Source organism: Gorilla gorilla, chromosome 23, assembly GCF_029281585.2.
Source record: "Gorilla gorilla gorilla isolate KB3781 chromosome 23, NHGRI_mGorGor1-v2.1_pri, whole genome shotgun sequence".
Classification (NCBI taxonomy): Eukaryota; Metazoa; Chordata; class Mammalia; order Primates; family Hominidae; genus Gorilla; species Gorilla gorilla.
This window is the reverse complement of record NC_086018.1, coordinates 36,401,421-36,426,062: the sequence shown is the minus strand read 5'-3', so window position 1 is coordinate 36,426,062 and position 24,642 is coordinate 36,401,421. Positions and strand designations below refer to the sequence as shown.

The following is a 24,642-nucleotide window of genomic DNA, read 5'->3' as shown; positions in this document are numbered from 1 at the left end:
TGTAATCCCAGCTACTTGGGAGGCTGAGGCAAGAGAATCGCTTGAGCCTGGGAGGCAGAGGTTGCAGTGAGCCAAGATCGCGCTACTGCACTCCAGCCTGGGCGACAGAGTGAGCGGCCCCATCTCAAAAAAAAAAAAAAGAGTTGGATGGGTCTTTTGGGACTGTGGCCCGATCTCCTGGAAGTACGGATGGGGACACTGAGGCCCAGACAGGAAAGGGGTTTGCCTGCGTTTGGGCAGTAACTCAGACGCCCACCTGAGGCTGGAGCTTCCCAGGCCTGCCTTCTTGGCTTCAGGCCTGTCTGTGAGAAGGGGCAAGGCTGCAGCCTCCTGTGGGGCGGGACACAGGGCCTCACTGAGCCATCGCGTGTGCAGGGGGCCAGGCACCCGGCAGGTGGTCAGGAAACAGCTGCTCCTTCTGCCTGTCGAGGTCCCGCTCATGCCCACTGCTGGGGTTGGGATTACATCTCAGGCGTCATCCAGACCTGGCCAAATCCTGGCTCTGCCCCTTGCTACTGACTGACCTTGGAGAGGTGACTTGGTCTCTCTGAGCCTCATCTGTAACATGGGGAAGCCCCAGCTCCCACCTCACACCGCTGCCCTGAGGACGGAGGGAGATGATGTCTGTGGGCCAGGCCCCCAGCCCCTCAGCCCCTCAGCAGCCACGGTCCTCTCCCACTCCTTGGCCCGCACCCTCTGCCTCAGGCCGCACTCATAGGGCCCACCCCCTGCCACTCCGGCATAGGGGAGGGCCTGCCCTTGTAGAGGCTGAAGCAACTTCTCACTTCTGGCAGGGAAGTGACTCCAGTTCGCCTCAGGCCCCCAAAATAGAGTCCTATTTTAGCTTCCAGCTCCTCCATGGGGAGGCCCAGAGTGCAGCGGGAGGTGTTCACTGCTGAAACCTGTAACAGCCACTGTCACCCGTCCTCCCGCGCCCTGCCCTGCTCTGCCAGGCACTGCCAAGTGGTGTGTTTGGGCCTCTCCTGCCTCCTGGTAACGTCCCTGTCACCCAAAACCCTCCACCAAACCCCTGGGCTGCCTGTTCCTCCTGGTTGGGTTCCAATTCCAATTCCAATCCAGGGTCTTCATTCCCCCTGACCCATAGGCCCCAAGACCATCATGCATATCAGAATCTCAGCATTCCCCTTCGCATTATTCAAATTAGGTCACCCGGACCCACGGACCAGTCTATCCTTCCACAGCCCCATTCCAGGGAAAGCAGAAGTTCTCCCAGGGGCAGGAGGGAGACAGGACTGCTGAATTAGAACTTGAGCCATAAAATATATTCGTCCAGCCCCACAGAACCTTCCCCCTGAGCTACCTATGCCTTCCCACTCCAGAGGCCTCGCACCTGCAGTGCCCCCAGCCCAGAGCGCCCTTTTTTGTCTCCAGCTGGGACTGGATTGCAGACTGCCTGGGTCCAGTCATGCTCTTACCCCCTCTAGGGACACTAAGGAAGGATGTCCAAGCAGAGGGACGGCATATACAAAGTCCCCTTATAAAAGAGGGGGCTGGGCCGGGCATGGTGGCTCACACCTGTAATCCCATAGCACTTTGGGAGGCTAAGGCAAGCGGATCACCTAAGGTCAGGTGTTTCAGACCAGCCTGGCCTCAAACACTGTCTCTACTAAAAATACAAAACTTAGCTGGGCATGGTGGCGGGCACCTGTAATCCCAGCTACTCAGAAGGCTGAGGCACAAGAATCACTTGAATCCAAGAGGCAGAGGTTGCAGTGAGCTGAGATTACGCCATTGCACTCCAGCCTGGGCGACAGAATGAGACACCATCTCAAAATAAATAAATTAAATTAAAAAGGGGGCTGCCATCATCGGGCAGGGTGTTTCTGGCTTCCAGAGGAGCTAGGGGGCTTTCAGCCCTTTGCCACATTTTACAGATAAAAAACAAAGGCAGGCCGGGCATGGTGGTTCAGGTTTGTAATCCCAGCACTTTGGGAGGCAGATCATAAGGTCAGGAGATTGAGACCATCCTGTCTAACACGGTGAAACCCCATCTCTACTAAAAATACAAAAAATTAGCCAGGCATGGTGGCGGGTGCCTGTAGTCCCAGCTACTCGGGAGGCTGAGGCAGGAGAATGGTGTGAACCTGGGAGGCAGAGCCTGCAGTGAGCTGAGATCACGCCACTGCACTCCAGCCTGGGAGACAGAGCAAGACTCCATCTCAAAAAAAAAAAAAAAAAGAGAGTGGAGCCAAGCCTTTCTTTCTGGAGGAGGCAAGGGGTTGCGAGGGACCCTCCAATGATCAGACTCTAGATTTGGTGAGTTAATGTGGGGATGGGGTGCAGATGGACGGGAGGGTGGGAGGCAGACTGTGGGCACAGAACTGGGGTTGCAGGCAGGTGGAAAGCTGGAGGTGCTTTGGCTGCATTCCAGAGAACAAGACCATAGTCAGCGGCTCCTCCATTAAAGGGGAAGCCAAGTGGGGCGCAGTGGTGCACACCTGTAGTCCCAGCTACTCAGGGGGCTAAGGTGGAAGGATGGCTTGAGCCAGGAGTTCGAGTCTGATTGCCCCTGTGAATAGCCACTGCCCACCAACCTGGACAACATAGTGAGACCCTGTCTCTCTAGAAAAATACAAAATAGAAAGTGAAGACAAGACTCAAGCAAATCTCCCAAGGCCTCTGGGCTCCAGGCTCCCAGCCCCTAAGCCTCCAGGCAGGTTTCCCAACTGCTCTAGGCGCCAGAGTCCCAACATCCAGCCACACTGGCCAGACTTGAGTCCCATGCCTGTCTTGAAACCACTATTACAGCCAGAGGACCACTCTCACTGGCTAGGCCTGAGCTGTGGGCATGGAGAGGCTTCTGATCTTAATGGGGAGACTGGGGGTCCTGGCTGTGGGCCCTGGCAGCCTTTGGGGAGGGGAGGGAAGGCCAGAGGGTCTGAGCGCCCAGGAGGGGAGGGAGGAAAAAGCCATGGGTGGGGGTGTGTGCAGAAGGTTCATCCGAACCCGTCTAAGCCAAGGTCTGGTCAGAAGGCAGCACAGAATCCTGGAATCAGGGTCCCGCTCTGCTGGGCCAGGTAAGGCCACACCAGACCTTGGAGGCCCAGCTACCCCATCTGTCAGATGGGGGCAACAGTCATACCAACCTCACCGGCTGTTAAGAGAGTATAAAGAAGAGTAGGCATTTAGCTCAGCATCGGCAGCTGTTATTTTTATCCTCATCTCTCAAAGTTCGCCTCTCAATCCCAGGCACGCACTGACTCTGGCTCGGCACCAGGCAGTTGGCAACGCCCCTTTGCAGCCGGCATCTGCAGGGAGGCACAGGTGTCCCCGTCTACAGGTGGGAGACCAGGCCGAGCAGCCCGAGGTCCCTCAGAGGTCAGAATCAGGACCTCACCCAGAGCCCCCGACTCCAAACCCGGATCCTCCCATGGCCGCAGTGTTGGCCGACTTGAATTAGGGGGGTTGGTTGGGGGGATGGGCTTCTTCGCCTGTTTTCCCTCCTGTCACAGAGGGACCAGAGTGACCTCATTCTCCCCTTCCCTGGGAAGTGCACCCCAGACAGGGGCGGTTACTAATTCTTACTCCTCCGCGGCCCCTGCGGGCCCCGAGGTCCCTGCTCCACAGCGCCGCCCGGTGGCCGCCTCCGGAGCTGCCGGCTGCTGCAAGCGGACTGGCGTGGCCCCAGCGGAGCCCCCGCACCCGGAGCCCGTCTGGTTCCCCCGGCTTCAGTTCTTGCCCCCACACCCGCCCGCAGGCTTCACTCCTTCCTGCCGCGAGCACCCGGGGGCGCCTGACTCCCCGCACGCGTCTCCCCATGCACACCACTGCCGCTGCCAGCAGGAGTCACTACGCCCATTTCTCAGGTGTACAGGTCAAGGCTCTGGAGGCGAAGGGACTCCCAAGGTCACGTGGCCAGGACGGGGCGGAAGGACCTTGGAGCAGACAGCGAGGAGTGGGAGGCGGCATTGGAGTCCGGGTATGACTTTGTTCCCTCATTTTGTCTGGAGCACCGAAGTCTGCAAATAGAGTTTCACAGACACGACCCAGCCCTGCGCTGCTCCCAGCGTGGCCCCCGGGCTACCCGGATCAGCCTCCGGGCTGCGCTGTCCAACACAGTAGCCCCGAGTCACACTGCGCACTTGAAATGTGGCTGGTGTAACTGAGGTGTGCTGTGAATGTAAGATACACACCGGATTTCAAAGACTTAGTAGTAAAAAGATTGCAGGCCGGCGCGGTGGCTCACGCCTGTAATCTCAGCACTTTGGGAGGCTGAGGTGGGCGGATCACCTGAGGTCAGGAGTTCGAGACCAGCCTGACCAACATAGTGAAACCCCGTCTCTACTAAAATACAAAAATTAGCCGGGCGCAGTGGCGGGCGCCTATAATCTCAGCTACTTGGGAGGCTGAGGCAGGAGAATCGCTTGAACCCGGGAAGCGCAGGTTGCAGTGACCCAAGATCGCGCCATTGCACTCCAGCCTGGCAACAGAGTGAGACTGCCTCAAAAAAAAAAAAAAAAGGAAAGAAAGAAAAAAAGAAAGATTGCAAACTCTCTTTAAATTATTGTGGGCTTTTTTTGTTTGTTTGTTTTGTTTTGTTTTTTTGTTTGAGATGAAGTCTCTCTGTAGGCCAGGCTGGAGTGCAGTGGCGCGATCTCTGCTCACTGCAACCTCGGCCTCCCAGGTTCAAGCCATTCTCCTCCCTCAGCCTCCTGAGTAGCTGGGATTACAGGCGACCACCACCACGCCCGGCTAATTTTTTGTATTTTTAGTAGAGACGAGTTTCACCATGTTGGCCAGGCTAGTCTCCAACTCCTGGCCTTAAGCGATCCTCCTGCCTTGACCTCCCGAAGTCCTGGGATTACAGGCATGAGCCTCCGTGTCTAGCCTTCTTTTTACTCTTTTTTTTTTTTTTTTTTTTTTTTTGAGACGGAGTTTCTCTCTTATTGCCCAGGCTGGAGTGCAATAGCACTCACTGCAACCTCTGCCTCCCGGGTTCAAGCGATTCTGCTGCCTCAGCCTCCCGAGTAGCTGGGATTACAGGCATGCGCCACCACGTCCAGCTAATTTTTGTATTTTTAGTAGAGACGGGGTTTCTCCATGTTGGTCAGGCTGGTCTCGAACTCCCGACCTCAGGTGATCTGCCCGCCTCAGCCTCCCAAAGTGCTGGGATTACAGGCGTGAGCCACCATGCCCGGCCTTCTTTTTACTTTTTAATGTAATTGCTGGAAAATTTAAACTGATGTGATGTGGATCATTTTGTGGCTTACATATTGTAGGACAGGGCTAGACTCAATTGGCAAAAGGTGCCCACTCCTGGTCCCCACCTCACACCCCTGACATCCTGTGCGAGATGGGTCCTGGGACCTGCATTTTAATAAGCTCTCTTCAGGATTCTGCAAACTACCAAATCTCAGATTGAAGCTCCAGGAATATGTCGGGCCTGTTCACCATTATATTTCTCAGGATCTGGCATGGGGCCCGGCACATAGTGAGGTGCTCATTAAATATTTGTCAAGTAGATTGCCTCATCTATACTCATAGTAGGTAAGTAGGGGAGAGAAGACTTTTTTTTTTTTTTTTTTTGAGACAGGGTCTCACTCTGTCACCCAGACCAGAGTGCAGTTGTCCAATCATGGCTCACTGCAGCCTCAACCTCCCTGGGCTCAGATGATCCTCCCACCTCAGCCTCCAGAGTAGCTGGGACTGCAGGCACACACAACCACACACAGTTAATTTTTGTATTTTTTTGTAGAGACAGAGTCTTGCTATGTTGCCCAGGCTGGTCTCAAACCCCCAAGGCTCAAGCAATCCACCTGTCTCGGCCTCCCAAAGTGCTGGGTTTACAGACTTGAGCCACCGTGCTTGGCCGAGAAGACATTTTAAAAAATAATAACTGGTCCCCCTCTCCCTCTCCCTTCTCCCTTCTCCCTCTCTCTTCTCCCTCTCCCTCTCCCGTCTCCCTGGTCTCCCTCTGATGCCACCAAAGTTGTGAAAGCCGAGGCTGGACTGTACTGCCCGCCATCTTGGCTCACGGCAACCTCCCTGCCTGATTCTCCTGCCTCAGCCTGCAGAGTGCCTGGGATTGCAGGCGCGCGCCGCCACACCTGACTGGTTTTTGCATTTTTTGGTGGAGACGGGGTTTCGCCGTGTTGGCCGGGCTGGTCTCCAGCTCCTGACCGCGAGTGATCTGCCTGCCTCCGCCTCCCGAGGTGCCGGGATTGCAGACGGAGTCTCGCTCACTCAGTGCTCAATCTTGCCCAGGCTGGAGCGCAGTGGTGTGATCTCGGCTCGCTACAACCTCCACCTCCCAGCCGCCTGCCTTGGCCTCCCAAAGTGCCGAGATTGCAGCCTCTGCCCAGCCGCCACCCTGTCGGGGAAGTGAGGAGCGTCTCTGCCTGGCCGCCCATCGTCTGGGTTGTGAGGAGCCCCTCTGCCCGGCCGCCCAGTCTGGGAAGTGAGGAGCGCCTCTTCCCGGCCGCCATCCCGTCTAGGAAGTGAGGAGTGTCTCTGCCCAGCCGCCCATCGTCTGAGATGTGGGGAGCACCTCTGCCCCACCGCCCCGTCTGGGATGTGAGGAGCGCCTCTGACCGGCCGCGACCCCGTCTGGGAACTGAGGAGTGTCTCTGCCCGACCGCCACCCCATCTGGGAGGTGAGGAGCGTCTCTGCCCGGCCGCCCCGTCTGAGAAGTGAGGAGCCCCTCCGCCCGGCAGCTGCCCCATCTGGGAAGTGAGGAGCCCCTCTGCCCGGCAGCCGCCCCGTCCGGGAGGTGGGGGTCAGCCCCAGCCCGGCCAGCCGCCCTGTCCGGGAGAGAGGTGGGGGGTCAGCCCCCGCCCAGCCAGCCGCGCCGTCCGGGAGGGAGGTGGGGGGGGGGTCAGCCCCAGCCTGGCCAGCTGCCCCGTCTCGGAAGTGAGGAGCCCCTCTGCCCGGCTGCCACCCCGTCTGGGAGGTGTACCCAACAGCTCATTGAGAACGGGTCATGATGACGATGGCGGTTTTGTCGAATAGAAGAGGGGGAAATGTGGGGAAAAGAAAGATCAGATTGTTACTGTGTCCGTGTAGAAAGAAGTAGACATGGGAGACTTCATTTTGTTCTGTACTAAGAAAAATTCTTTTGCCTTGGGATGCTGTTAATCTATAACCTTACCCCCAACCCTGTGCTCTCTGAAACATGTGCTGTGTCCACTGAGGTTTAAATGGATTAAGGGCGGTGCAAGATGTGCTTTGTTAAACAGATGCTTGAAGGCAGCATGCTCGTTAAGAGTCATCACCACTCCCTAATCTCAAGTACCCAGGGACACAAACACTGCGGAAGGCCACAGGGTCCTCTGCCTAGGAAAACCAGAGACCCTTGTTCACAGGTTTATCTGCTGACCTTCCCTCCACTATTGTCCTATGACCCTGCCAAATCCCCCTCTCCGAGAAACACCCAAGAATGATCAATAAATACTAAAAAAAGAAAAAAAAAAATAACTGTAGGCCAGGTGCAGTGGCTCAGGCCTGTAATCCCAGTACTTTAGGAGGTTGAGGAGGAGGACTGCTTGAGCTCCAGAGTTTGAGAGCTATATATATATACAAGGAAATTAACATATAGTATAATAATAAAATAAAATATATTTTATATACTTATTTTTAAAATCATTAAAATTTTTTATTTTAAAAATTAACATAAAAATTGTAGTTATTGTACACAACATGTTGTTGTGAATTATGTATGCACTGTGGAATGGCTAAATCAAGCTAAGTAATGTAGGTGTCACCACATACTTATTGTTTTGTGGTGAGAACACTTAAAATGTACTCTCAGCAATTTTCAAGAATACAATACATTGTTATTAACTGTGGTCACCATGTACAATGGATCTCTTGTACTTATTCCTCCCATCTAACTGAAATTTTGTATCCTTTGACCAACATCTCCCAACACCCCCACTCCCTCTGCCAGCCTCCGCACAACCACCATTCTCCTCTCTGCTTCTGTGAGTTCAACTTTTTTTTTTTTGAGACGGAGTTTCGCTCTTGTTACCCAGGCTGGAGTGCAATGGCGCCATCTCGGCTCACTGCAACCTCTGCCTCCCGGGTTCAAGTGATTCTCCCGCCTCAGCCTCCTGAGTAGCTGGGATTACAGGCGTGCACCACCACACCCAGCTAATTTTTTGTATTTTTGGTAGAGACAGGGTTTCTCCATGTTGGTCAGGCTGGTCTCAAACTCCCCACCTCAGGTGATCTGCCTGCCTCGGCCTCCCAAAGTGCTGGGATTACAGGTGAGAGCCACTGCGCCTGGCTGAGTTGAACTTGTTTAGATTCCATAGTTTAAGTGAAATCACGCGTACTTGTCTTTCTGTGCCTGTGTTATTGCGCTTCACATAATGTCGTCCAGGTTCGTTCACGGCGCTGACAGTGACAGGACTGTCTCTTTTTTTTAGGCTGAATAGTATTCCATGGTGTATATATGCCACATTTCCTTGATCCATTCATCCACCAATGGACATTTTCAGTTGTTTCCACAGCTTGGCTATTGTGAATAAAACTGCAATGAGCATGGGGTGCAGATGTCTTTTTGACGTACTGATTTCATTTCCTTTGGATACACACCCAGTAGTGGGATTGCTGGATCATATGGTAGTTCTATTTTTATTTTGTTTTTGAGGAACCTCCATACTGTTTTCCATAATGGCTATACTAATTTACATTTCCACCAACCATATGCAAGGATTCCCTTTTCTTCACGTCCTCTCCAACACTTGTTATATCCAAGATGTATTTCTAAAGATCATTATCTATATAATTTCATTAAACAAAATATTTTTATATGAAGGACAAATGACCTGGTTTCCCCAACTAACAAATTGCAAGGAAAATAAAAGAGATAGAGTAGGAACCTATAGATTGAATGAGATTTAAGAGACATTGAGGCTGGGCACGGTGGCTCACGTTTGTAATCCCAGCCCTTTGAAAGGCCGAGGCGAGGGCCGGGCGCAGTGGCTCACGCCTGTAATCCCAGCTACTTGGGAGGCTGAGGCAGGAGAATCGCTTCAACCCGGGAGGCGGAGGTTGCGGTGAGCTGAGATCGCGCCACTGCACTCCAGCCCAGGCAACAAGAGCGAAACTCCATCTCAAAAAAAAAAAAGATTAAAATCAAAAGATTTTTCATTGTATTAACAGACAAACTAGGCTTCAAGGCAAAAGTATTATTAGAAACAAAGGAGTATATAACTCCAGGAAGATAAAACAATTCTGAACTCTTATACACCTGATAACACAACCTCAAACTATATAAAGCAAATCAAGGAGAAGCTAACAAATCCATTATTCTAAACAGAGTTTTTTTCCTTTCTTTCGATAATGCTGGTGCCAATATAATTACAGATTTTATGACAAACATTCAGTGACTGACACATCAAAAAGATGAAAGAATCACTAAGGATATAGAAAATATAAACAGGGGCCAGGTGTGGTGACTCACGCCTGTAATCCTAACACTTTGGGAGGCTGAGGCATGCGGATCACCTGAGGTGGGGAGTTCAAGACCGGCCTGGCCAACATGGAGAAACCCTGTCTCTACTAAAAATACAAAATTAACCAGCATGGTGGTGCATGCCTATAATCCCAGCTACTTGGGAGGCTGAGATAGGAGAATAGTTTGAACCCGGGAGGCGGAGGTTGTGGTGAGCTGAGATCATGCCATTGCACTCCACCCTGGGCAACAAGAGCGAAACTCCATCAAAGAAAAAAAAAAAGATATAAACAAGACGGATATTCAATATCATTAGTAATAAGGGAAATGTAAATTAAAGCCGCAGTGGGTTGGGATTTTACTCTCACTGGCTTGGCAGATATTATGAAATTGAACGGTTTCAGATTTGGCAAGGAAATGAATCAGTGAGGACTCTCATCTGCTTTGGGCGGGAGTATGAACTGGTTCAATCTCCTGCAAAAATAGTTTAGCCTTGCCTAATAAAGTTGAACATGTTGCACACACAATAATTGAGCAATTCTCATCTTACACTTATTACTTAAGGAACATATATGTGGCCAATAGTAAGAAAAAAGAGAAATACAGCTGGGCATGGTGGCTCATACCTATAATCCCAGCACTTTGGGAGGCTGAGGTGGGTGGATCACCTGAGATCAGGAGTTGGAGACCAGCCTGACCAACATGGTGAAACCCTATCTCTACTAAAAATACAAAAAATTAGCCAGGCATGGTGGCGGGCACCTGTATTCCCAGCTACTTGGGAGGCTGAGGCAGGAGAATCGCTTGAACCGGGGAGGCGGAGGTTGCAGTGAGCTGAGATCACGCCATTGCACTCCAGTCTGGGCAACAAGAATGAAATTCTGTCTCAAAAATAAAGAGAGAGAAAAGAGGAGGTGCAGGCATAGAGACATACAGGGGTATAATTCAGGTGTTAGCAGTTTTTATGGGTGATGAGTACATGGTATCTCTATTTTTTTAAAATTGTATCTCTTTTGCATGTATATCTTACAATACAAATTCTGTCTATATATTTGAATATATCATGTCTGTAGGTCAATAGGTCTGGAAGGAGACCCCAGACTGTTCACTGTGGCTCTTCCTAGAAAGTGTTATTGGGAGGCCGGACGTGGTGGCTCATGCCTGTAATCCCAGCACTTAGGAAGGCCAAGGTGGACGGATCACGAGATCAGGAGTTTGAGACCAGCCTGACCAACATGGTGAAACCCCATCTCTACTAAAAATACAAAAATTAGCCAGGCGTGGTGGCGGGTGCCTGTAATCCCAGCTACTCAGGAGGCTGAGAGAGGAGAATCGCTTGAACCCAGGAGGCGGAGTTTGCAGAGAGCCGAGATCGTGCCATTGCACTCCAGCCTGGGCCACAGAACAAGACTCTGTCTCAAAAAAAAAAAAAGAAAGTGTTATTGGGGGACAGGTGCATTCAAGGAGGAGACTTATATTTTACCCAAACATTCCTGGATGGTTTTAGTGTTTTTTTTGTTTTTTTTTTTTTTATATAGACAGAATCTAGCTCTGTCACCCAGGCTGGAGTGCAGTGGCGGGATCTCGGCTCACTGCAAGCTCCGGCTCCTGGGTTCACACCATTCTCCTGCCTCAGCCTCCCGTGTAGCTGGGACTACAGGCACCCACCGCCACGCCCGGCTAATTTTTTGTATTTTTTTAGTAGAGACGGGGTTTCACCGTGTTAGCCAGGATGGTCTTGATCTCCTGACCTTGTGATCCACCCGCCTCGGCCTCCCAGAGTGCTGGGATTACAGGCGTGAGCCACCGCACCCAGCGGTTTTAATGTTTTTACAGTAAGTGCATATGACTTGCATAATTTCAAAGACCTAATTACAGCAAATGAAGCAAAACAAAACCCAAATAACATTCACTTGAGATGAGCGAAAATGCCACGGGGACATTTGCAGAGGCAGGCTGGTGGGATGGAAAGAGCCGCCACTTTCTGGCAAGTGATGGGACCTTCCTGAGGCTCAGTTTCTTCATCTGTAAAATGGGCCCAGTGGAGTCCTGTCTCACAGAGTCCCTGGAGGATTAGGGAGAATGAGATGGGCAAGGGGCCTGCCTTAGCCCTGGGTGCTCAGTGGATGTTTAGGAGGACACAGAAGCACTGAAAAGAAGGGGACCGGGCCGGATGCAGTGGCTCACGCCTGTAATCCCAACACTTTGGGAGGCCAAGGCAGGCAGATCACCTGAGTTCAGGAGTTCGAGACCAGCCTGGTCAATGTGGCGAAACCCCGTCACTACTAAAAATACGAATTAGCCAGGCATGGTGGTGCGTGCCTGTAATCCCAGATACTCCGGAGGCTGAGGCAGGAGGATCCTTTGAACCCGGGAGGTGGAGGTTGCAGTGAGCCGAGACTGCACTATTGCACTCTAGCCTAGGCAACAAGAGTGAAACTCCATCTCAAAAAAATAAAAAGAGGAGACCAGTGTTTTGGGAGTTCAGAGGAGGGGCTAAAGATTATGAGACTGGGCTGGGCATGGTATCTCACTCCTGTAATCCAGCACTTTGGGAGGCCAAGGCAGGCAGATCACTTGAGTCCAGGAGTTTGAGACCAGCCTCAGCAACATAGCGAAACCTTGCTTCTACAAAAAATACAAAAATTAGCCAGGCGTGGTGGTGAGGGCCTGTTGTCCCAGCTATTTGGGAGGCTGAGGTGGGAGGATCGCTTGAGCCCTGGAGGCAGAGGTTACAGTGAACTGAGATCACACCACTACACTGTAACCTGCAAAACAGTGAGACCCTGTCTCAAAAACAAAGCAAAACAAACAAACAAAAAAAACGAGTGTGGGACTGAGAACAGGCTTTCGGCTCTGGGGTGGGGGAGGTGATGTGTGTGTGCCAGGCCTTGGGGGACTAGGAGAAAGTGGAGATGGGGTCAAAGGATGACATATTTGACTGGGGCCAGGAGGTGAGGAGGACGGGGTTAGTCCAGGCCAGCCAGGTCTGGGCGGGGGCAGTGCTAGGGGAGGGCGGGAGGGAAGAAGCTTTGCTCAGCACCCAGCAGAAGTGAGGATAAGGACTAACAGGCTTTATTTGGAACCAGGGAAGTCATGCAAATATATGCAAAAGATCATGCAAATGAGCCTGGCTGGGTGGCCGGTGGGAAGAGGACCCAGCTGGCGATTTTGTTCCTAAGTGTGGTCCAGGGCCACCTGTGACAGAATCACCCAGGAGCTCATCCTGGCCCCTGCCACCCACAGCCCTGCTGCTTCCTCCCTTTGGGGCTGCAGCCCAGGAGTCCACATGGCCAGGGAGCTCCCGGGTGATGACTGACTTCCGCATTCATTCATGGACCTGTGCGTGGTGACGCATTATAATGATACCACATTATAATATATAACACAGACATTCAAGCAGAAAAGTATGTCTCCCTCCCACCCCCATTCCCAGACACAACCCCCGGTGCCAATTCCTTTTTTTTTTTTTTTTTTTTTTGAGACAGAGTCTCACTCTGTTGCTCAGGCTGGAGTGCAGTGGCGTGATCTTGGATCTCTGCAGCCTCCGCCTCCCAGGTTCAAACAATTCTCCTGCCTCAGCCTCCTGAGTAAATGGGCTAACAGGCGTGCACCACCATGCCCAGCTATTTTTTGTATTTTTAGTAGAGACGGGTTTCACCATGTTGGCCAGGATGGTCTCCAACTGCTGACCTCAGGTGATCTGCCCGCCTTGGCCTCCCAAAATGCTGGGATTACAGGTATGAGCCACCGTGCCTGGTCCCTTGTGTGTCCTTCTAGAAGCTACTCTATACATTCCCAGGTGATTCCGCCTCCGACTGTTCAGATCCACTGCATCTTTGCATCTTAGGGCGATGCCTCTGGGTCACTCTGAAACTGAACTGTCACCCTTACATGTCTTTATTCACTTACTCAAAATTCCTGAGGAGGCTGTTGAATGCAGGGCCCATGCCAGGCACAGGGGAGACTCCGCTCTGCCCTCAGGAGCTCGCAGGAGATGGGGAGCCATTAATTTACAAAAGGCAGTAGCCCAGTGGTTAGAGTCCCAGCTCTGCAGTCAAGATGCTGGGTTCGGCAAGACCTCTCCTTCCCTGAGGGTAGTAATGGTACTTGCATCTCAGGGCAGCAACGTCATGGGCAAGAGGCTCATGCAAGCATGAGAGCAGAGCAGTGTCTTTAATAAATGCTGCTTTCCTTCCAGAAAACAAGACTTTGCCTAGAGCAGATGCAATGGGGTCAGGGAGGCTTTTTGAACATTCGCTGGCCAGGCTTGGGGCCAATCAGTATGAGCTGCTGGTGGCAATCAGGGCTTCTCTCCCTCTCTTTTCTTTTTTCTTTTCTTTTTTTTTTTCTTTCCTTCCTTTCTTTCTTCCTTCCTTCCTTTTCTTTCTTCTCTCTTTCTTCCTTCCTTCCTTCCTTTTCTTTCTTCTCTCTTTCTTTGTCTCTCTCTCTCTTTCCTTCCTTCCTTCTTTTCTTTTTTTTTTTTTTTCACCCAGGCTGGAGTGCAGTGGCGTGATCTCAGCTCACTGCAACCTCCGCCTCCCAGGTTCAAGCGATTCTCCTGCCTCAGCTTCCCGAGTAGCTGGGACTATAGGTAAGCACCACCACACCCAGCTAATTTTTGTATTTTTAGTAGAGATGTGTTTTCACCATGTTGGCCAGGTTGGTCTTGATCTCTTGACCTCGTGATCTGCCCACCTCGGCCTCCCAAAGTGCTGGGATTACAGGCTCGAGCCACCGTGCCTGGCTGGGCTTGTTTTCTTGTCCCATTCTCAGGCAGAGCTCTCTCTGGCTACGGTTCCGGTGCTGTGGGGCCTGGATGGGCAGCTGTGACAACAGAAGGTCAACAGCCCTTGGCCTGTGTTCAGGGGCCCCGGGGCCGGGGGGAGCCTGGCAGTCTCTCCTGTGCTCATTCTGTCTGAGTCTCTCTGAATCAGCCCTTACTTTCAAGGCCTGCCTCCTCCAGGCAGCCTTCCTAACTGCTTCAGCCAGAAGGGGGAGGGGAGGACATGCTCACCACCCGCCGGGCTTACTAAATACCTGCTGCTGGGTCCAGCGCTATGACATTAAAATAAATAAATAAATAAATAAATAAATAAAAATAAACTCTAATTTAATCCTTCCAACCCTTATGGAAGGAGGCATTTCACACCCGCAGGTGCGGCAACTGAGCCTCAGAAAGGTGAAGAGACTTGCCCAAGGCCGCCCAAAGAATCAGCCTCCATGTGGGCTCTAAGCCTGCCCTGTTCCTGTCTTTGGGACTCCCGCCCGGAGAGCCCGAGCCCCTCAGCAGCAAAGTCCCAGGGACTGTGGAGGGACTGGGATAGCTGGACTCCTGTCGGCAGGGATGCTCATCACTGGGTGACCTTGGTGACATGGCCCGCTCTCCTTCCTCCCTGGAACTCGATGATCTCATCTATCAAATAGTGCCTGGCCTGGGACCCAGGGAAGCTGGGAGCATGTCTTGTCTATACCTCCAGTCCCTCTGGGCCCCTCTCTCAGCCTCCACACACTTCTCCAGCTCAGAGGGTGCCAAACAAGCTCAGCACCCCCTGCTGCTCCCCACCAGGCCCCTTCCAGTCCCACAGTCCCCCATTTCCTGGGCCAGAGTCCTGAGCAAACCCTTGGAGTCTTCCTTTTCTTGCCCCCACATGCAGTCACCAGGTCCTTTAGCTTCTCCCAACACAGGGCCCCAGCTGGCATCTGTCTCCACCAAGCTTTGGGCTCCCCACAGGTGGGCTCAGGTTGACTCAGCTCAGAGCAAGTTAACTGCGGAACAGGTGCACAGCTCAGCAGCAGGAGGTGGCAGAAGGTGCTGACCCTCCTAGTCAGCTCTGCCTGAGCTGTTTGGACAATTGTGAAAAATGAGGTGTAGCTGATGTTTGCTGCATTGAAACAAGGTGAAGTGGGGCTTTTCTGCCCCTTCTCCAAGTACCATGTGCAGAGCTTCTCTTTTGGTTCCATTCTTTGTTTTTTTTGCTGGCATCTAGTAGCACCTGACTCCTTTAGAGATGGCCTAGGAAGCGAGTGATGGCGAAGCTGGATTTCTTGTGGGTGGAGCTAAGCATAGGAAGACCAACGTTCGATTTTCAATTTTCACTTCATGCAGTTATGAGTTTCTAGCTTTTATTACAAAACCAAATGTTTGCAGTGTTCTCCTTTTACTTTTGGAGCTTCCATAATTTAACTGTTTGAACTATACATGCTTTCCAAATAAATGGGAAGTATGAGTCTCACATTCTAAGGGAAGAATGTGTCTCAGGGAAGCCCTCCCGGGCAAATTCAGATCCCTCTATGTTCTTCTGAAAACACAGTATGTATTTGCAACCCAGCAGTCAGTCACTGGCAGAATTTTGCAACGATTTCCCAGTTTCGTTGGCACGACTCCAGGACAAGGTTCTTTGTAATTCTTTGCTCAAACATAAGGAGGATCACATATAAATACAACTCTTAGCAGATAGATCAGTGAATATAATCATCTTTCAATTTTAAAAACTACAACATAATAAGGCGCTCTCTCTTTTTTTTTTTTTTTGAGGGAGGCAGCGAAACAGTAACAAATCATGATGCTATAATGTGAACAAAGTGGTAGCTTTGGAGGGCACAGGGGGAAAACAAGCACAACCGTTTTTGCTCAGAAAATAATTCAGTAGCAACAAGGTCTGAGAGCCAGGAATCTCCTTGTTCTTACTGAAACGATTATTTGTCAAAATATTTGATTGTTTCCCTATTCCCCCCGAAAAGTTTGGACTTTTCTTTTTGCTCGATTTTGACACTGGAATTTTTAACTATCAGTGCTATTGTGTTTACAGCATTCAAGGTCTCAGAGTTCAAAGGTTATCCATTAACATGTAGAATGAGGCTACACTCAAGGCTCAGCCTGGTTCCACTTGTTCCTAGTTTCTTTGTTGTGTAGCAAGGCTCATAGTCATTTGTTTTCATAGAGTTAAATGAAGTTTCTTGTTTATGAAGTGTTTTTGGACTGTGTTTTAGAATGTGACAATAAGATTAAAAAATATATTTTAAAGGAAGGTATTCATCTTTTGTCAGAAAAGGAATCCTAATACTAAAAGTGATCAATATCAGTGGACTTGAGTGAAAAAAAATTCACCCAATTTAGTTTTTTAGTGCTGGCCTAAGAATCTACTGGCACTGCTAATTAATTGTAATTGATTCACTTCCTTTTTAAAAAAGACTAACCAGACCATATGGGGGGTTAGTAGTTATATATAAAATGACAGCAAAACATGACACTTGGCAAATTCTTCCCCTTTGCTGAGCTGTCTTCTCAAATTCCTTTTCCTATTTATTAAGATTGCATTGCTCACCAGCTCCGGATCGTTTCTGTAGTGCGTTCTTTCTTCTGATTTAGGAAATAGATATTTTAAATGCTTTTCTTGATGTGTTTTAAAGTTTTTTCATTTTGGATATGCCGAAGGCCAGTAAAAAAGGAAATATTTGGCTATTTTGTTGGTAGCGACTTGCATAGATCCATTTCACATTTGCATTAGTTTGCATTTTGGGGTAGAAAAATTGTGGATATGCTTGTTATGTCTGTGGTTCCTCGAGGCTTACTTAAAATGGGGAAATATCACAGGCCTTAGGAATCAGGATCTTTTTTTGTCCTTTTTTTTCAGTAAGGAAAAAAAAACAGCTGGGAAAGGCTTAAAATGAGTTGTGCGTAGGGAGGAGGGGAAAGGGTAGCGGGTTTTTGTTTTTTTTTGTCCCCACTTTTTTTGTCCCCGGTTTCCTCCAAATGGATTTCTATCAAAACCAAGTAGATTCTTGGAACCTAGGCTAAGTTTAGAAATCTCAAGTTAGAATAGCGCAAGCCCAGTCCTTTCAGAAAAAAAAAAAAAATCAGAACAATTAAATAGCTTTCTGAAGATACTCATTTAAAAACTTTATCTTCTCGACCTTCCTTACGCTTGAAGAAAATCTGAGGTGTTTTTCGCGCACAGCTGCCTTCTAACCCGCGAGCAACGGCGTTAAGGTTTTTGTTTGTAATTCGGGGTGACCCAGGGGTTCGGGCCGCGGGCCCCTCCCCTCGACCGGGCACACCTTGCAGAGGAGGGGGCGGCGGGGACGGGACCCGGGTCTGTGCCTGCGCACACCCTCGCGGCCCCCCCCTGCCCCCCCGCCGGGTACCTGTCCCGGCTACCGCCGCGGCGCGCGCCCGCCACGTTAAGCCGGATGGCGGGAGTAGGGGTATGGGGCGGGGGCGCGGGGAGGGTGGCACGGCGCGCGCGTGCGCGGGAGTCGCCGAGCGAGAACTGGGAGTGCGCGCGCTCGCCGCTCGCTCGCGTCCCGGAGGCGGAGTCTGTGGCGGGGGGCGGAGCGGGGGCGGGCCTATGCTAGTCACGTGGGCGCGGGGTCGGGGCCGGGGCGGTGCGGGGCGTCTCCGAGCGGCGAGCCGAGGGAGGGCGCAACAGCTGCTCCCTGAACACTTTCTGACCTAACAGTTCCCCAGCGCCGGACGCGCCGCGCCCCGGCGGCTCTAGGGACCCCCCGCGCCTGCACTTAGCCCCGCGCCCAAGGTGAGCCCGGCCCCTAAATCCTCCGGGCGGGGGTGGGGGTGGGGGACGCTCCTTTTTTGTTGGGGGTTTTGGGAGGCGCGAAGGCACTAGGCGCCTCGGCGGATGGCTGCACCCCTCGCCTGCGGCTCCCCGTGTCTTTTGGAGGGCCGGTTGCGGGCGCGGAATCCGGGAGGTGTCCGCACAAAGGGCCTAGAGAAACTCCGCGAGGCCTCCTTCCCTCCGCCCTCTCCGCCCCCTCCCCTCCCCTCCCCTCCCCTCCGCGCCCGCTCCTCCTCATTCAAACCCGGCCGGCCCGAGTGGTGTCAGCTCAGTCCCGGCAGCCACCGCGCGAGGAAATGGCCGAGGGGCCGGAGCCACAGGTAAAGGGGGCGCGCCCCCCGCCCGCGCCAGCCGGGGCGCCCGCCTGGTCCTGCGGAGGCTCCCGCGCCGCCCCCGAGGCGCCAGGCTCTCGTTGTCTTGTCCCCCCCTAGGATGACCTCAGTTCCCCGTCTCAGCTTTCTAGCTGCTCTTCTAGGGCGCCCCCTCCCCAGCCGGCTCCTGCGCTTCTGCCCGCGGGAAGGTGCGGGCGATCCAGGGCTGCATCCGCTCTTGGCCGTCACACTCACGCCGCACGATTCAGAAGGGCTTGGGGTGCGGGGTTCCCTGAATCTCCGCCGGGAGCGGGGGTCCGGGGGTCTGCGGGGGTGGGCGGTGGGGGGCTGTTCCGAAAAGTTGGGTCGCCCCGCGGGGCGGGTCTCCCAACTTGCCCAGTCGGCCCTTGGGGCGCGGGCGGAGGGGGGACGTCGGCGTAGGGTCCCCCGCGATGCCCCGGGAAGGGCCGGGGCAAGTTGGAAATGGCCAAAACAATGCGTCCGGACAGGCATCCCCCGTAAACAATGGCCGGGAAGGTCCACACGGGCCAGGCGGAGGGCGCGTCTAAGGGACCGCGGGAGGGGCTGGGCCTCTCCGTGGACCCCGAGGTGCGCCGGGTGACTCCCTCGGGTGGCCAAAAATCTGTCCCCGGGAGGCCTGGGGCGCCTGCTCATCCCTGAGCAGGGATGCACGGGGCTGCGTTTCCTGGATGTGTGCGATAAGGTGGCTTTTTTTTCCCTCCTCTAATTTTAAAGATTTTTTTTAAGTCTTAATGTTCTATAAACACTTAAAGAATATCTTTACAACTCAATTGTAGTGGAACACCCAAAGCCAGCTGGAAGCAGAACTGGGAACTCTAAAGGGCAGGAAGGATTGAAATGCTAGCCCAAAAGTGCTGCTGCTTTTTTTTTTTCTTTTCTTTTTTTAAAAGGGAAGTTTCCGCCAGGAGGTGCCGAGTGGTGAAACCGCTCAGTTTCAGGCACAGCCCTCTTGTCACTCGGTTTGGCCCCGACTGCGAGCCGGACGGGATGGTGGAGGGGCGGAGGGCGCTGCTGGGGGCCCGGGAGGCTGGATTTAGGGCTGCCTGGGCGGTACCGCCCGAGGGGCAAGACCCGACACGCAGGGCGCGCGCCGGAACCTGGGTCCCGGGGATTTGAGAAGACGTTCGGGGCCCGGGTTGGAACCCACATTTTGGGATTCTGGGTAGGGCCACCGAAGATGGGAAGGCGCATTCTTGGGCGGGTGGGGGTGGGGTGAGCAGGTGGGGAGTTTTCTGCCAGGTTTAGTTACAGGAGCTAGAAAAGGCCACTTCTGGGACCCTGGCATCCGGGCCACCCTGAGAGCCCCAGAAACTTTTCTTTTTCTTTCCCCCCCACCCCCCAGAAAAGGATAGTCATTTCAGGTTTAAGGCTTTGGTGTATTGTTCCACTTCGAAATTCCTTGGGCCTCAGTTTATCTTCCTGAATCAGCCTATGGGGCTTGGAGCGGAGAAAGTAAGTGGCGGTTGCAGTGGTCCACTGGCCAGTTTGGGGGTCCTGTATTATTGGCCACTGTGTGTGTCAGGCCTCTGAGCCCAGGCCAGGCCATTGCTCACACAAAGCTTGTTTGGTGGTCTCTTCACACAGACGTGTATGAAATTTGGTGCCGTGACTCGGATCGGGGGACCTCCCTTGGGAGATCAATCCCGTGTCCTCCTGCTCTTTGCTCCGTGAGAAAGATCCACCTATGACCTCAGGTCCTCAGACCGACCAGCCCAGGAAACATCTCACCAATTTCAAATCCGGTAAGCGGCCTCTTTTTACACTCTTCTCCAACCTCCCTCACTATCCCTCAACCTCTTTCTCCTTTCCATCTTGGCGCCACACTTCAATCTCCCCCTTCTCTTAATTTCAGTTTCTTTCATTTTCTGGTAGAGACAAAAGAGACATGTTTTATCCGTGAACCCAAAACTCCGGCGCCGGTCACGGACTGGGAAGGCAGCCTTCCCTTGGTGTTTAATCATTGCAGGGACACCTCTCTGATTATACACTCACGTTTCAAGGGTGTCAGACCACGCAGGGACGCCTGCCTTGGTCCTTCACCCTTAGCGGCAAGTCCCGCTTTTCTGGGGAAGGGGCAAGTACCCCAACCCCTTCTCTCCTTGTGTCTACCCCTACTCTGCTTTTCTGGGGAAGGGGCAAGTACCCCAACCCCTTCTCTCCTTGTCTCTACCCCTTCTCTGCTTTTCTGGGGAAGGGGCGAGTACCCTAACCCCTTCTCTCCTTGTCTCTACCCCTTCTGTGCTTTTCTGGGGAAGGGGCAAGTACCCCAACCCCTTCTCTCCTTGTCTCTACCCCTTCTCTGCTTTCCTGGGGTAGGGGCAAGTACCCCTCAACCCCTTCTCCTTCACCCTCAGCGGCAAGTCCCGCTTTCCTGGGGCAGGGGCAAGTACCCCTCAACCCCTTCTCCTTCACCCTCAGCGGCAAGTCCCGCTTTCCTGGGGCAGGGGCAAGTACCCCTCAACCCCTTCTCCTTCACCCTCAGCGGCAAGTCCCGCTTTCCTGGGGCAGGGGCAAGTACCCCTCAACCCCTTCCCCTTCACCCTTAGTGGCAAGTCCCGCTTTCCTGGGGCAGGGGCAAGTACCCCTCAACCCCTTCTCCTTCACTCTCAGCGGCAAGTCTCGCTTTCCTGGGGCAGGGGGAAGTACCCCTCAACCCCTTCTCCTTCACCCTCAGCGGCAAGTCCCGCTTCCCTGCGGCAGGGGCAAGTACCCCTCAACCCCTTCCCCTTTACCCTTAGTGGCAAGTCCTGCTTTCCTGGGGTAGGGGCAAGTACCCCTCAACCCCTTCTCCTTCACCCTCAGCGGCAAGTCCCGCTTTCCTGGGGCAGGGGCAAGTACCCCTCAACCCCTTCTCCTTCACCCTTAGTGGCAAGTCCCACTTTTCTAGGGGGCAAGAACCCCCAAACCCCTTCCCTCCGTGTCTCTACGCTCTCTTTTCTCTGGGTTTGCTTCCTTCACTATGGGCAACCTTCCACCCTCCATTCCTCCTCCTTCTCCCTTAGCCTGTGTGCTCAAGAACTTAAAACCTCTTCAACTCACACCTGACCTAAAACCTAAACGCCTTATTTTCTTCTGCAACACCGCTTGGCCCCAATACAAACTTGACAATGGCTCTAAATGGCCAGAAAATGGCACTTTCGATTTCTCCATCCTACAAGACCTAAATAATTTTTGTCGAAAAATGGGCAAATGGTCTGAGGTGCCTTATGTCCAGGCATTTTTCACACTTTGTTCCCTCCCTAGCCTCTGTTCCCAATGCGATTCCTCCCAGATCCTCCTTCTTTCCCCCCGCCTGTCCCCTTGGTCCCAACCCCAGGCGTCGCTGAGTCTTCCCAGTCTTCCTTTTCTACAGACCCATCTGACGTTTCCCCTCCTCCGTAAGCTGCTCATCGCCAGACCAGCTAAGTCCCAATACTTCCTCAGCCTCCACTCCTCCACCCTATAATCCTTCTATCACCTCCCCTCCTCATACCCGGTCTGGCTTACAGTTTAGTTCCGTGACTAGCTCTTCCCCACCTGCCCAACAATTTCCTCTTAGGGAAGTGGCTGGAGCTGAAGGCATAGTCAGGGTACATGTACCTTTTTCTCTATCATACCTGTGTCAGATCAGTCAACGTTTAGGCTCTTTCTCATCAGACCCCACTAAATATATACAGGAATTCCAATAGCTAACTCTGTCCTACAACTTAACCTGGAGTGACTTAAATGTCATCCTGACTTCTACCTTCTCCCCAGATGAACGGGAAAGAGTTTTTTCTCTAGCCCAGTCTCATGCTGATAACCGCCGGCTTCATGAGCCAGACCTCCAGGAAGGTATTAGAGCAGTTCCCCGAGAGGATCCCCAATGGAACTACCAGGCAAATTCCCCAGGTATAGCTAGGCGAGATTACATGGTTTCCTGCCTAGTTGAAGGGCTTAAAAAAGCAGCTTACAAAGCTGTTAATTATGACAAACTTAAAGAAACTACCCAAGGTAAAGATGAAAACCCAGCCCAGTTCATGGCCCGCTTAGCAGCAACCCTTAGACGCTATACCGCCCTAGACCCAGAAGGGCCAGAAGGCCGCCTTATTCTTAATATGCATTTTATCGCACAATCCACTCCTGACATTAGGAAAAAACTTCAAAAATTAGAATCTGGCCCTCAAACCCCACAACAGGAATTAACCTCGCCTTGAAGGTGTACAATAATAGAGAGGAAGCGGCCAGACGGCAACACATTTCTGAGTTACAGTTACTTGCCTCTGCTGTGAGACAAAACCCAGCCACACCTCCTGCATACAGGAACTTCAAAATGCCTAAGCCGCAGCAGTCAAACACTCTACAAGACTTCCTCCATCAGGATCTTGCTTCAAGTGCCAGAAATCTGGCCACTGGGCCAAGGAATGCCCACAGCTTGGGATTCCTCCCAAGCCATGTCCCATCTGTACAGGGACCCACTGGAAATCAGACTGCCCAGCTCGCCCGGCAGCCACTCCTAGAGCCCCCAAAGCTCTAGCCCAAGGCTCTCTGACTGACTCCTTCCCAGATCTGCTCGGCTTAGCGACTGAAGATTGACACTGTCCGCTCGCCTCGGAAACCCCCTGGACCATCACAGATGCCGAGCTTCGGGTAACTATCACAGTGGGGGGTAAGTCCATCCCCTGTTTAATCGATACAGGGGCTACCCACTCCACGTTGCCTTCTTTTCAAGGGCCTGTTTCCCTTGCCCCCATAACTGTTGTGGGTATTGACGGCCAAGCTTCAAAACCCCTGAAAACTCCCCCACTCTGGTGCCAACTTGGACAACACTCTTTTGTGCACTCTTTTAGTTATCCCCACCTGCTCAGTTCCCTTATTAGGCTGAGATATTTTAACCAAATTATCTGCTTCCCTGACTATTCCTGGACTACAGCCGCATCTCTTGCCACCCTTCTCCCCAAGCGAAAGCCTCCTTCGCATCTTCGTCTTATATCCCCCCACCTTAACCCACAAGTATGGGACATCTCTGCTCCTTCCCTGGCAACTGATCACATGCCCATTACCATCCCGTTGAAACCTAATCACCCTTACCCTGCTCAATGCCAATATCCCATCCCACAGCATGCTTTAAAAGGATTAAAGCCTGTTATCACTCGCCTGCTACAGCAAGGGCTTCTAAAACCTATAAACTCTCCTTACAATTCCCCCATTTTACCTGTCCAAAAACCGGATAAGTCTTACAGATTAGTTCAGGATCTGCGTCTTATCAACCAAATTGTTTTGCCTATCCACCCTGTGGTGCCCAGCCCGTACACTCTTTTGTCCTCAATACGTTCCTCCACAACTCACTATTCTGTTCTCCATCTTAAAGATGCTTTTTTCACTATTCCCCTGCACCCCTCGTCCCAGCTTCTCTTTGCTTTCACTTAGACTGACCCTGACACCCATTAGGCTCAGCAAATTACCAAGGCTGTACTGCTGCAGAGCTTCACAGACAGCCCCCATTACTTCAATCAAGCCCAAATTTCTTCCTCATCTGTTACCTATCTCGGCATAATTCTCATAAAAACACACGTGCTTTCCCTGCCAATCGTGTCTGACTGATCTCTCAAACCCCAGCACCTTCTACAAAACAACAATTCCTTTCCTTCCTAGGCATGGTTAGCGTGGTTGGAATTCTTACACGAGAGCCAGGACCACACCCTGTAGCCTTTCTGTCCAAACAACTTGACTTTACTGTTTTAGCCTAGCCCTCATGTCTGCGTGCAGCGGCTGCTGTTGCTTTAATACTTTTAGAGGCCCTCAAAATCACAAACTTTATCAGTCCTCCAGGCCCAAGTTGACTCTTTAGCTGCAGTTGTCCTCCAAAACTGCCGAGGCCTTGACTGACTTACTGCTGAAAAAGGAGGACTCTGCATATTCTTAAATGAGGAGTGTTGTTTTTACCTAAATCAATCTGGCCTGGTGTATGACAACATAAAAAAACTCAAGGATAGAGCCCAAAAACTTGCCAACCAAGCAAGTAATTACGCTCAACCCCCTTGGGCACTCTCTAATTGGATGTCCTGGGTCCTCCCAATTCTTAGTCCTTTAATACCCATTTTTCTCCTCCTTTTATTCGGACCTTGTATCTTCCGTTTAGCTTCTCAATTCATCCAAAACCGTATCCAGGCCATCACCAATAATTCTACACAACAAATGTTTCTTCTAACAACCCCACAATATCACCCCTTACCACAAAATCTTCCTTCAGCTTAATTTCTCACACTTTAGGTTCCCACGCCGCCCCTAATCCCGCTTGAAGCAGCCCTGAGAAACATCGCCCATTCTCTCTCC

General features: G+C 52.1%; 1 long non-coding RNA gene across 1 annotated transcript in view; it reads left to right on the top strand.

Annotated features, from left to right (window-relative positions):
- Positions 1 to 17,751: 17,751 nt before the first annotated feature.
- Positions 17,752 to 24,642, top strand: part of LOC129529504 (uncharacterized) — a 32,362-nt gene continuing 25,471 nt past the window's right edge. Inside the window, exons 1-2 of the long non-coding RNA XR_010133148.1 lie at positions 17,752 to 17,956; positions 19,933 to 20,090. This is a non-coding gene — a long non-coding RNA (uncharacterized lncRNA). The remainder of the gene's footprint in view (positions 17,957 to 19,932; positions 20,091 to 24,642) is intronic.